This window comes from Bemisia tabaci, chromosome 6 (genome assembly GCF_918797505.1).
Source record: "Bemisia tabaci chromosome 6, PGI_BMITA_v3".
NCBI classification, from domain to species: Eukaryota; Metazoa; Arthropoda; class Insecta; order Hemiptera; family Aleyrodidae; genus Bemisia; species Bemisia tabaci.
In genome coordinates, this window is record NC_092798.1 from 9,389,557 (window position 1) to 9,403,929 (window position 14,373).

Genomic DNA, 14,373 nt, shown 5'->3' on the forward strand with positions numbered 1-14,373 from the left:
ATTAGAGATTGAGGTAATGTAATATTTAGATGCCGAGAAAGTTGAAATTTATGAATTTGGATGAGGACCTGTCTAGCCTTTTGTCCGGCTTTTCAGGATAGGTTTTCCTTATTGTTTGGCTACAAAAGCGGATCTGGCTGAGAAGCGAATACACAGTTCCTAGCAATTCTGCTCGGTCCAACTAGATTCTTCAGCCAGGGTGTGATTGTGTAGTCTAGATTGTGCTGAATTTGCACGAGTGCGAATTGAGGGTCTTGGAGGACAAGGCGCATAAGTGCAGTTTTTGAAAAAATTGAGATATTCATGAATTCAATTAAAACTAGTTGGAAAGTATGTTCTGTGAAAAATGCACAGCTAATACTACACTGGAAAAAAAGTCGCTTAGAACCATAGTCCGTGGACTATTAAAAACATTGACAAGGAAAAAACTCTTGATTCAATCAGACTTTTTGCTTTAATCAAGAGGAGCTCTGCTTAATCAAGTGGCTCGGCTCTTCGATTCAAGGAAAAATCGGATTGAGTCAAGAGTATTTCTTCTTGTCAATGTTACTAAGAGTCTGGACTCGAGACCCAAGGGACATTTTTTTCCAGTGTAACTTTAAAGCGTCAACCATGGTGTTTAAAAATGTCATTTTTGCAGGGAAGCTCCACGTAATTTTGAAACTATGAACACGTATTTCTTGAAATAGCAAAATGTGCACTTATGCGCATTGTTCTCGAAGCCTCTCAATTAGTTCCGTGTTACTTAAAGTGTGTTTATGGTTGGCTGTCATCTTTCTTCATTAGGTCACTTCCATTGTTGCCGAGTTTAGACTTTGTACAAGTGGCTACTGTCACCCATTATGTGCGTGCCGTGGCGTTTTCCGCGTGCGTTACATGCAGCGTTGTAGCTTTTCTCCCTTTTTTATATTTTCAGCGAATTTCAGATTTTATTTTTTTTACTGCTTGCACAAGCAGGGTAATATCGGACCTTTTTGGAGACTTTTCTTACAGTAAATGAAAAATTATTGAGATAAGAGGATACGCCATTGAAATTACAGCATTCAATTTATTTTGCAGAAATAAGTTTTTGAGAGGTCGGAAAAAAACAATTTCTATCAAATTTCCAACGGTGCGCCTCCCCCTCCTCTTTCCTGACGGACCTTCGGGGATGATTCCTTCCTCCAACGTGGCACGCAATATGTTAAAATAAAATGGAATAATACCTCAGTTGGAAAACTGCCTTCATTTAGACGTGATACCAGACCACAGCGCCGGTGTTCAAATAGTTGTATCCTACACTTGATTGTGTCAACGTCTATGACACGCCCTGCTGTGACAGAATGTGCGTGACAATGTTAACGGTATTGATTATATAAGGGATGAAACCTTGCTGCTCAATTCTGTAATTAATTTTATTTGAATATTCCATAAAATCTAAAAGTGCAAAAGCTGAAATATAATCTTTTTCTATTTGATGAACGTCGATACCAATTTCATTTTATGCATTATTTCTTCTCTGATGAAACTGATTTCTTGTTCCAGGTGGACACGATGACAGCATAACTGGTGTGGTAAACTCAAGTATGCTCGTCATTTGGACGTGTTTATTCCAAAAAGTTAGTTATGTGAACTTGAAAGGCACGAAAACAACAGTCACACAGTAGGTGAGTCCTCTCATTTGTCTATTCGTCCGATTCTAATCCATTCCCCATCAGAATTTAGACCTTGTACACTGCCATGCTAATGAAATACGTAACATGAGCGACTGGCAAAAAAGTCGCTTGGATCTAGAGTCCAGACTCTTAATAACATTGACAAGAAGAAATACTCTTGATTCAATCGGATTCTTCCTTGAATCGAAGAGCCAAGTCTCTTGATTTAAGCGGATTTCGTTTTGATTCAAGCAAAAATCCGATTGAATCAAGAGTGTTTTTTCTTGTCAATGTTTTCAAGAGTCTGGACTCTAGATCCAATGTGTTTTTTTTTTTTTTTTTTTTTTTTTTTTTTTTTTTTTTTTTTTCCAGTGTGCGGCATGGCACGCTGCGGCGCGGCGCGGCGGGCGGCTGACCAGCGCAGTGCAAAATGCGCACTGGCGCCTATAAACCTAAGTGGATACTTCATGCATTGCGCAATGCGTGAGGTATCCCTGTTAGGTTTGTAGGCGCTAGTGCGCGTTTTGCGCAATGCTTGAAGTATCCCTGTTAAGTTTGTAGGCGCCAGTGCGCGTTTTGCGCCGGCATGAAAGCCGCCGTTCCGCTCTGTGTTCGGCTCTAATATTTAAACGCACGGAGTCAGCGATTCACAACTAATGATTTTCAAATGTTTGCATATACTGTATGGATTATTCTTATTTAAATTGATTTAAAAAAAAAAAAATATGAGTCTGGACTCTAGATCCAAGTGACTTTTCTTCCAGTGGCATCCAGAAGTTGCAAGATTTCTTTTGCTTTAGAACGAATTTCCAGGTGTACTTTTGAATATTTTTTAACAGTTATTTTAGCAATATTTACTTGCCATTTGACCTGAAGTGCCTGAACATTTCATGAGAAAACATTTCAAAATTTTCCATGCTATAAATATATTTTGGTGGGATTTCGGCAACATTTAAATGTACGTTTTCTCTCAGCACGGCTTTACTGCGGTTAGAAGATTACCTTTGATAAAGTCGATTCTCTTAGAATACAAAGATAAAAGTCAATTAAATGAGCTCAAAAGTTTTCGGTCATGAAACAAAAACTTTCCAATTTGTAGGTACGGAATGGAGTCATTCCTCGTATTAAGGTATTATAAGCTTTGCAAAGCTGCTCAGATAGTCCAACTTGGTGCATCGTTTGCATGTGACCAATTTGGAAGCTCCTTCAGAATTTCTCCCCTAAACATGTTTATTATTTTCACTCATTCGTGCACCAAAATGATTAATGCTCCATCCATTCGCTATAAGTCAATAACAAGACTTCGCGCAATCACAGCAGCATTGGAAAGCATACACGTCGTTTCCACAAAGAACGGCTCGATAAAATTCGCTTTGCGATAAATCAATTTATCCACTGTTAAAATTTATGGAAAATGATCTATGATCAGGGCGTGCTTTGCGATATATCGATTGATCAGTCATTTAAGCCTATAGAAAATAATCGATAAACAGGGTTTTCGCAACAGACACCTTAATAATCGACAGTGGCGTGGCGTGAATTGCGATGTATCGATTGTTCTGCCATTTAAACCTATGGTGAAGAATCGATTATTACGGTGTTCGCTGCGAACACCCTGTTTATCGATCCTTTTCCATAGGTTTAAATGGCATAACAATCGATATATCGTAATTTACGCCACGCCACTGATAATCGATTATTTACCATAGCTTCAAATGAGGAAATATCGATAGTCGATTGCTCACGCTCTGCCCTTGATACAATTTTGATGATCTGATTGGGAAATCTGGCAACGAGGGGTAAGTCCAAGTTACAACGTCGACGTGCCGCGAGGCGCGAGAAGCGATCATCCCTTAAAGCGATGAGAAGCGAGTCTCAATCGGGGGGTGGAAAAAAGCGCTCGAATCCCGGCCGGCTTTCACGGGATTGCGAAATTGATCCGAACATCAAAAGCGAGGACGCCGCCTTTGACTCCGCCGACGGACGGGATCATCCTCGCAACGGCTTTGCCCGATCGTCCCGAGAAAATCCCCCTGAAATTTAAAAATGCAATATGAATTTGCGTCCTCCAGGGGCCCTCCCTAAATTGCTTAACGCTCTAGGGAGGAGAAATGTCCGTCAAATGTTCCGGGATTCCTTTTGGATTTATAAATGGACCGCGTTAAACAGAAAGGAACCAAGCCACATCAGCTATTGCCAAATTTAACTGGGCAATTAAATTTTTGACATGAAAACGGTTGTGCGGATTTTTGTGCAAATTTCAGTGAATTTTCTCCATAATACAAAGCAAATTCATTAAAATTTTCAAAGGAATCCGCACAAATGTTTGCTCGTAAAAAAATAAAATGCCGTTGTTAAATTTGGCGATAGCTGATGTGGCTTGGTTCCTTTCTGTTTAACGCGGTCCAAATAGAGGACTGGTCTATGATGAAAAGTCATGTTTAAGACTCAACTGACCCACTTCTTGTAACGAGTGTATAGTGCTGGTATCTAAGGCAGCATTGTCAAAAAACTCCTTGATTAGGTTTTACATGTTACAAACCGCCTTCATTTGACATAGTATGCAATACACCACAGTGACGCACGAATAGTTGCCAATTATGCCCCGTGTAGTCAGATCCGTGTGACTAAAACAGAAACCATACGTAAAACCACGGTATTGTCGTGTGGTCGATGAGCATAGTTTTTACATTATGGTGGCAGCTAAGAATACCGACCGTGTCGAAGAAAATTTCACAAGAAAACCCATGAAACCACTTTTAGAATCTAAAAGTTTTATACGAACGGAGTTATAAACGTTTAAAGTTTCCAAACTTTGTCCGACCTCTCCCATTGACTGGATCTACTGGGCGGCCTCTCAAAATTAAACCTTATCGTAGGAAATTTGGCAACATTCAGTTACCCGCCTGATCTTCCCTCTTGCACTCTACCCCTGCATAAAAATCTAGAGCGGGTCATTGCGGATATTTTCCTCGCGGCAACAATGCTAAAAACATTTTTTCTCGTTTCTTAAAAAAAGAAAAAAAAACATCCCACTTCCGTGAGAGGCGGCAAGCGTGTTCGTGACCCACCTCCGCATCTGCAATCAGGTCGTTCCGATTCCAGACAGACTCCCGAACGATCCCCAAGTGTCCAGTTACTGGGGCTGCAAGATCCCCAGATTTCACTGACCTGTGAACTGAGAGCTCCTCAACTCGTGGAAACTCACATAAATCCAAAAACTTCCTCCCGTTTCCCTCCCCCGCGGCCGTCTTTTTTCTCCTCGCTGCCTCCTCCGATTTCCTCATCGATGAGTTTAAGAATCCCCTCACCTCGCGCTCCGATCCGACGGGTTTCCAAGTTCCGCTGAATCGCTCCCCGAAGGGACGATGAGTTTGATGACGAAATCGCGCTCCTAAGTCAACGAGAGCTCCCGATGGCGCGTGTTTTGGGTCATTTTTCTATGTTTGGATTTTATCGAGGAATGAGTGTGGTTAAAAGGATAGAGGCTATACTGCTATGCTAAGGAAAAACGTCGCATGAACCTTCAGTCGTTGCCTAATTTTCTTGGCTAAATCACGACTTTCCTGGTAAACTTATGACATTTTTTTTTCAAATAATATGACTTTGTTTCGAATCGTCGTCAAAGAACTCGCGAAAATAAATGCTGAGATTTAACCGAGGGGTAACTGACGGAGAAAAAAGAAAGGGCATGTCATTTTAAGTTAAATTAGGCGCAAAACCATTTCCCAGAAAAACTTAGAAAACGGAAAAACAGAAAAAAATTCCTTTGATACAACACAAATTTCCTGGTGAAGTCGTGAATATTTTTGCTCCAAATTTTCAGATAATTTTGTTCGCAATTTCATCTGAAGTTCCTGAAAGTTTTAGGAAAAAATATTCATAAATTTTTTCAAAAATATACCTTTTAGTGAGGGAAATTTGGCAACTTTCGAATGTTCATATGACGTTCTTCCTTAGCACGGCAGTATACTGCCGCGCTTAGGAAGAACGCTGTTTGAGCATTTGCTAGTTGCTGCATTTCCTTCAATAAAATTTTTAATTTTTAGGGAATGTTATGAATATCGTGTATCGTGAATATCGTATGTATGTTTATCGTGTTCGACGTCATGACCAGACAGCCTGTCTGGTATGGTCATGTCAATAGGATGACTGAAGAGAGGCTGCCAAAAAAGATGCTTGATTGGGTTCCTCCTGGGAGGAGACGTAGGGGATGCCCAGTGAGAGGTTGGCGACAGGGGTTGTTGAGTGAGATGAGGGAGTGTCAACTCCCTTATGACCTGTGGGAAGACCGAGCTTTGTGGCGATTGGGCGTCGTAGAGCGCCGAAGAGCGCTGTAAAAGCGACTCATATGTATGTACATATGTTATGAATATTTTTCCTTGAAATTTTCAGGAACTTTAGGTGAAATTGCGAACAAAATTATCGGAAAAATTGGAGCAAAAATATTCACGGCTTCACCAGGAAATTTGTGTTGTATCGAAGGAATTTTTTTCTGTTTTCCTGTTTTCAAAGTTTTTCTGGGAAATGGTTTTGCGCCTAATTTAGCTTAAAATGGCATGCCCTTACTTTTTTCTCCGTCAGTTACCCCTCAGTTAAATCTCAGCATATTTGACGACGATTCGAAACTAAGTCATGTTATTTGAAAGTAGGATCAGCAGATTCAGGAAGAAAGTATTAATAATTTTATTGGGTCACAGAATGAAAGATCACGGGGTTTGTTGGATGATATGGAGATTTCCAATTAATTTTAGTAGTGCCCCAATATATTAGGTTACTGACCCAAATACTATACCGGTACATACTAACATAATTTGAGTTGCGGTACTACCACAATTAATTGAAAATGTCCACATCTTTCAAAAAATCAGGTTAGAGCCAAAATTTTAAGGAATAACCCCTAACTTTTTATTTCCGTGATGGATTAATACCAGGCACAAGAGTGAATATTCCTTGCCCACCGAACTCCAAGGTCGTTTTTTCTGTCCAAAGGGTGTGCCTTATTTGTACTCGTTTTCGTTTTATTTATTTTGGAACATTTAAAAAAAGAGTCGCTATCTAATTACGTCACAACACGCACGCATGCAACCTGATAGATATGTGTAAAAAGCTAGATGAATCTACTACAATCAGCACAGAAATTTCAAACGTAATTCGATGAATTAGTGCACTGCCCAGTCTCAGTTCGCGCACGTAAAAAAAGTGAGTGAAAGAAGATGAAAGGGGTGAGTTGAATGGGATGTTCCAATTCATTAAGTGAATTAGTGTTTTGAAGCGGGGAAAATTACAGCCTCCAGACATCTAAATACTCGCTAATAGCTTCTGCGCGATTATTCCCGGGGGAAAAATGTGAAGTACAACTTTTATCTTGACGGGAGAGGGGAAACAGCCTCTTTAAACATCATTTACAGAGGAGAGGAGGGGAAAAAAGTTTTAATGGAGCTGTATGACTTCAGAGAGAGCAAATAATCTAATTGAATGATAATGATGCCAGGTAGCTACCTGCAACTCTCCCAAGTATCTTTCACAAAGAGTTTCTCTGAGACACCCCGCTCTCCTCCGCTCGCATAACTCTTTTATTCTTGCTTCACTGAAGAAAATAAAATAATGGCGAGTCAAGTCCTGGTGTATTTCCGGTGAAACTGCGTGTTCAGTCATTTCTCTTCTATAGACCACTGTGAAGGGTTGAAATCGAGTATCAAAACTCATGTTTTTCATCCAAATTTCACGTAGAATACAGTGATTAGGTACATGGAAAATTTCAAATTTTAAATCATAATGCCTTCATTAAGGCAACGTCAAGTGGTGCTTGTGATGTTCTTCCCGAAATGAAACGATGTTCTCTCGCTCCGAGGTGAGTACTGATTGGCTAAGAAAAGACATTTTACTTTTGCTCGCATAATTGCTTTAAAATTTCATCCTGTAAATGAACAGATTTTATAAGGGTTAGCCTGATAGATACATGAGACTTTGCTTGATTTCCTCTCATGTCTTGTTTTTCTACCAGAAAACTAAAAAACATTCTGATTTGCAGTTTTAAAGGTGTATTTTTCATAAGCCGAGAGAAACATTTTTATGGCGTAATTTCGTTTAGTTCACCGTTTAAAAAATGGCTCATGGCTAGATGTCAGGCAGCGTTTGAAGAATAAGATATGGTTCAGGTCAGTTGAGTTAACAAGGTGATAAAATAGTGCTGAGTCAAAACTATTTTGGGGGGGAAAGCATCGCCAAAAAGCACAAATATTTGAAATTAGAGCCAAAAATTTGATCTCTGATGAGCACTGGCTCACAGTTTTGAGTCTAATTGAAAATTCTTGAACTTTTTGGCCTTGCTTTCCCCGCTGAATAGTGTGGACTCAGCTCTTTTTTGACGTACTCTATCAAACGGAACTATGTACATCAAGACATGAGCCCTGAGACCCACAAGAATATATGCTTTACAGGGCTCACGTCATAATGCACGAAGCCCCGTTTGGCAGAAATACGTCCATTTGACCATCTTGTTAAATACCGTCTGGACCACATTTTTTAGTGTTTTTTCCTTTAAAGTTAGGTTAGGTTTGGTTAGGTTACGTTAGGTTTTGTAAGAGTATATAACACAAGTAAACCGAGACTTCAAATTTAAAAGTTGCTCTGACTCAAGGTTTATCAGAGTATTAAGATGTTGAATACGTACCATGGCAACCACGATGACTCGGAGCTCTGATGAAACATCGAGAGAGGAAGAAACAACATCGCTGAAAAGGAGAAAGAGAATGAAGTCACGAAGGAGCGGACAAACAAACAAACCGGTCGACGACGGAGGGAGCGGATCGTAAGCCGGCGTAAAAATAATTTTAAAGTAGCGAGTTCTCGCTTTTGACGATACTTAGTTTTTACGAGCCTGCGGCACGGAATCCGCGCGGAAATCGCTCCACTCGGGAAAATGAGAACGGGCTCCGACTCTTATTGGGGTTGCATATTTTTCGGGCGCAATTAACGACTTTTAGCATGCCGTCGACGCGATTACGGCCAGGATCGTAAGCGCAAATCTCGGTAGCGAACCCTTGTTGAGTGCAGAAAAAATAATCCGCGACTCTCGGAGATTTCCCGCCCGGGGGAAGGAGGTTAACACTTCATTAAGAGAGATTTGGAAATTACTTGAGTCGAATTTTATGGTTGTGGTAACATGTGTTACGTGAGAGGTCGCGGAAAGATTATAACTGAATGTTGTACTTTCAGAAGAAATGGGTCGTTGAAAGTCAAACGTCTTTACCTATGAGGAAAATGCCATTTACTTGGTCAAGGTTGTAAATGGACCACGTTAAGCAGAAAGGAACCAAGCCAAATTAGATATTGCCTTGGGCGATTTAATTTTTTAAATGAAAACTGCTGTGCAAATTTTTATGCAAATTTCAGTAAATTTTCTGCATACACGGAGAAAAAAACCTCGTGCGTGGGACCCGAAGTTTAAGTCATATGGATCTCTGAAGTTTTCGGATTGAGCATTCTGAACACTTTAGGTCCAGCTGCTGAGGTTCGGATCACACATCTGAAATTTCAGTTCTCACATCTGAAGTACTTCAGATGTGAGAACCGAAGTTTTTTGGATGTGAGAACCGAAGTTTTTCGAATGTGAAAACCGAAGTACTTCAGATGTAAGAACTGAAGTTTCAGATGTGTAATCCGAACCTCAGCAGCTGGACCTAAAGTGTTCAGATGCTCAATCCGAACACTTCAGGGATCCATATGACCTGAACTTCGGGTCCCACGCACGCAGTTTTTTTCTCCGAGTAGTTCGGAGTAAATTCCTTAAAATTCTCAGAGGAATCCGCACAAACTTTATCTTGTAAAAAATTGAATTGTCCAGTTATAGGCAATAGCTGATGTGACTTGGTTCTTTTCTACTAAACGTCATCCAAATATTTTTCAAACAAGATCTGGACTGGAAGATACAGAGGTGGATCCTTCAGGCTGGGAACATTGTTTCCTCTCCATTTAAATCTGTCCGCCTAGTTCTCACTACCAAGCATCTCAAGATGTACCCACCCGTTGATATACCGAAAGGTGCAGCCGGGCAGTCTTCTACATCAAATTAAGGTCCTTACTTAGCTCTCTCAGACTTTACTTTCTGGCTCTAAATGTCTCTCTACGCTTTGCTTAATGCCTTAACCTACACTACCTCCAGTCTTCCTACATGCTCTCTAATCATTGGCTGTCTTCATTTAAAGTCTTCTATTTTATCACACTCTTTTGGGCCTGATCTGCTGTCTTAATGTCCTCAAGTTTTTCTGCTGTAGAATCTTAAATTTGTCTTAATATCCCTGCCAATTTATTGTCATTTTCGCATGTAATTTTCATTTTGTATACTCTTTGTAAACTCTTTTGTAGAATTAAAAAAAAAAAAAAAAAAAAAAAAAAAAAAAAAAAAAAATTAAATCTGTGTTGAATAATCGATTCTAGTCGGAACACATAGCTTCTCCGAAAATCGATACATTCCTATAGATTTAATCAGAGAGAAAACTATGTCCCCAACTTGCCTGATCTACCAATGCCCCAAAATCAACTGTGGAGGCCGACGATCGAATCCTCCACGTTACCGATGTTCACTGATATGCAATTTTTCAGGTTTTCTTTCACATCTGCTCTCGACTGCACTGAGAAAAATGCAAATAACGGCTCATTAACAAATTTGAATTTAGTGATCGCATGAATTTCTGCAAGGTACCATAGGACGTGCTTTGTGCCGAAATGAACCACTGAAAATGAACTTAATAAGAAATAGTCCATGCGTAAAGGACTTTCGTGTTTCATACACTGAAAAAAATTCGGCTCAAATTAATCGAATAGAATGTTTGACTAATAACTGGGTGCGAAAGTATCGCAAATTTTTCAGTGTGGTCAAACCAAGCTTTAAGCTCGTGGAACCAATTATTCGGTTTATGTTACCGAAATTCTATCAATATACCGCTTTTAAGTTTGGTCACACGAGCCAAAATTTTGGTGTATTAACTGACAGTTAAGACCAACCAAATAATAGGAATGAAATTTAATACCGTAGTTCATAGAACCAAATTTTCTCTACGTGGTTTCTGTATATTTAATTATTTTGCGTGTAGCTCATTTTCGTAAAAGCGCGGCCTATCATCGCCGTTTTGACAAAAAGGCGGAACTACACTTTCATACACTGAAAAAAAGATTGGTAAAATTTACCATACGCTTTTACGCTGTGTTGGATACAGCGTGAAGGAATAGTAAATTCTACCAATCTTCAAGTCGATTCTGCCAGAGGAATGGTTACCTGTACCAGTAGAATACACTGGAAAAAAAAAACACATTGTATCTAGAGTCCAGACTCTCAAAAACATCGACAAGAAAAAATACTTTTGATTCAATCAGATTTGAGCTTAAATCAAGAACCAAGCCTCTTAATTAATTTGAGCGGATTTCCTTTTGATTTAAGCTTAAATCTGATTGAATCAAGAGTCCTTTTTCTTGTCAATGTTTTCAAGAGTCTGGACTCTGCATCCAATGTGGGTTTTTTTTTTTTTTTTTTCATAGTGTAGTTACCTTTCTTCTGGCAGAAGTAACTCTGAATTGACGCTAGGTGAAATACAGCGTGAAAGAATGGTAAATTCTACCAATCTTCTTTTCAGTGTATAAGCCCTATCGTTCGTATGACTCCATGCCAACCAGGGCTCACGTTAAGATGAAATTACAACTCCTTCCGTCCTAATTCTGTGTATCCGCCGCCTCCGGAACTTATCCTCCGGTGGTGCCCTGCCGGGTTCCGTTTCGGGAAGACTGTTTGCTCAATGTTGAGAATAATATCGTTCCTTTTATATAAAACAACGTATCTGAGCTGGAAATCGTATGCAGATCCTCGATTTTCACTCGTCACGGAGTAATATTATTTGAACAGCCGAATCGAGGCGCTGAAAGCAAATGAATCGCCTGGGAAATCACCTGTTCAGTTGACGTTAAGAAAATTTCAGTTTTGTCCCCGGGCCCGGCACGTTCGAAGATTCCCGTCGTTGCCGATTGTCCGGAATTAACGTGATCTGAGAGCTAGCTGAGTTTGGTTTTTTATTTATTGTGTAGTTGTCTCGCTGGATTCTCTCAGAGCAAAAACGACTAAACTCGGTTTTTTACACTAAAAAAGACAGATCAATTCTGAGATATCGCTGAAGACAGATTTGGGGGACGCCGGACGGACGGACACACATCTTTTCAAGTATGGTTATTTTGACTCCTGGGATCTTAAAACGTCTGGAAATGATGAAATTTCAACTTTTTTTTTCTTGGAAGATGACAATACCTCCTCTCTACCCTAGGGGAGCGAGAAAGTAAAAAATTTGGGTAGAATTTACTATTCCTTCACGCTGTATTTCACACAGCGTCAATTCAGAGTAAATTCTGCCAGAAAAAGGTAAATGTTACTATATACTGGTACAGGTAACCATTCCCCTGGCAGAATCGACTTTGAATTCACGCTGTGTAAAATACAGCGTGAAGGAATGGTGAATTCTACCAATCTTTTTTTTTTCAGTGTACGGTGTCTTTTTTTTTACTTTTTTTCTTTTGTTTTGCATAGAAACACTCCAATTTTGGTTGTTACCCAGTTTGTATCGTCTCCTGAACATTTTCTCTTTTCCGAGATAGGTCGTTCTTAAACTGAGAGATTCAATTATTGTAAGAATGATTGAGACAGCAATAGTGAGGTTTTGCTGTGGAATTGTTACGATCGGATTTTCGGGACTTGCAGGAATACCTATCTTCCGGACTCTGATGAAAGTCTAGCCCGTGGGTTGCCCTGTCTTCCTTTCATTTAAATGTATTCTAAATAATCAAATCTAAGCGAGGCAGCCTGTCTGAATGAATATCGATGTATTCAAATGTGCGTAGCCCAGTGTTGCAAATTTGCGAGCATTACCACTCTTCATAGGATTTCCGTTAATTGAATCACTCACATCGAAAACGACCCAACTCGCGTTTTTTTACGATGTTCATTTTGTTACAAAGAAATACTCCTTTTCTGGCTGTGACACAGTTTTTATCGTCTCCTAAAGAATTTAATTTTTCCGGTACGGGTGGTTTTTAAACAGAAAGATTCAACTGTCAGTGGGCCAAAAGAAGAGGTTCTAGTTATTTTCTCGATGATTTTTTGGATTTAAACCGCGCTGGAAGCTACGAAGACTGATTTTGTCCCCAGTCAATCTATTTAAGTACTCCTTTCTAAGTTTACGTCCTGAATGTCCATCCTTTTCCATGATGAATGGAGATCCTTCAGTGGTATCCCGGCTATGACGGCTTTCACATTCAGGAGCCCAATATGCTAAACTACCAGATACACTCATTCTCAGCTGTCTGAACCACATTCTAACCAAATGTATCAGATCATTTCACAAAACATTGGTTCAAAAAAGCTAGATGAAGATCTTTCAGTTTTTTTCTTGTTTTCAGCCTTCACGCGACGCATTTACAAACTCCTAGATACCACTATTCGCGCTCTTCGGATGTCCGTACTGCATATCCGAAAAATTGAAGGCGCTTGCCCAGTACCTCGGCGACTAAGAAACTCGAAGAGTGCTCCTATTTGGTCTTGGTTCCACCTGTCATGATAAAGTTGGGAAAGGACCGGAGCGTACCTATAAGTCTCTCTTTCAACAAATCACTAGGAATTAAGAGGAGGATCCCTAATATTATTGTCGTTTATTTCAACCCTTTCCCAAGATGCAAGCGAACAAGAATGATTTTTTTCTCTCGATTCGAACCTCGCTGACGTCACAGAAGCCAATAAACCACGCCATAGGCACCCAATTTTATATTGAAGGAAAGAATATTAAATTTTCAAAAAAATTTAATGATATTTATGAATTCTTTACTAATATTAATTTTAAGACCGCAAGGATAATTTCTTTGATTATAGGGTGAGAAGGATTGGGAAATATCATCATTGTCTCTTATTTTCAACGAAAAAAAAGTGAAGTTGATTTAACATTCTGGATGTAAAAAAAGTGTGCGAGAACTTAAAATGCTGAATTACTCGCTACAGCAGCTACTTTAGTAACGCTTTAGTAAAACTAACTGCTGTGGCGAGTAATTAAGCGATTTATAAGTTCTCGCACACTTTTTTTACATCCAGAATGTTAAATCAACTTAAATTTTTTTTCGGTGATTAATATAAAAAATCGAAACTAAGAAGAATATACGCTCTAATTTGGCAACGCGGGAGATATTCAGCCCGGTGTATTTAAATAATGAAAGCTTTCATTCGGCGGAACGACGCGACGCGGCTGAGGCAGGCGGCAAACAAATTAATGAAAATGCATAAGCGGCATGGCGCGGCGCGGCGGACATCTACGTTTTAAAAGTCGTTTAATTTCAATAATGACTGGTGATAGACGTACTCCGCACTCCGAACGTGACTCGGGGGGTATTGTTTCGGGAGCCCCCCGCGCGCCCCCGCCCCCCGCGACACCCCTGGAGTGTAATCTGCGATCCCCGGCTGATAAGCGGCCGGTTCTGCGCTAAATGGTTTCCGCCGGCCGGGAATTCATCGGGATTTATTATCGAGGAGCAGAAGGCGAAATTTCACCTCTTTGTGACGAGGCGCGGGCGTGGGGACAGGGTGCTGTTTAGGGGATGATATTTGGTCCGCGTTTAGCGGAAAGGAACCAAGCCACTTCAGCCATTGCCAAAATTAACCGGGCGGTTTGATTTGTCCTAGGAGAAGGTTCGCGCTGATTTTTTTGTTGAA

The 14,373-nt window shown here is 40.0% G+C and overlaps 1 protein-coding gene across 1 annotated transcript in view; it reads left to right on the forward strand.

Moving 5' to 3' along the window:
* LOC109034839 (no long nerve cord) overlaps positions 1-14,373 on the forward strand; it is a 235,444-nt gene that overhangs the window by 46,956 nt on the left and 174,115 nt on the right. Inside the window, 1 exon segment of the mRNA XM_019048214.2 lies at positions 1,525-1,646. The gene's annotated coding sequence lies outside the window, so the exon portion shown is untranslated.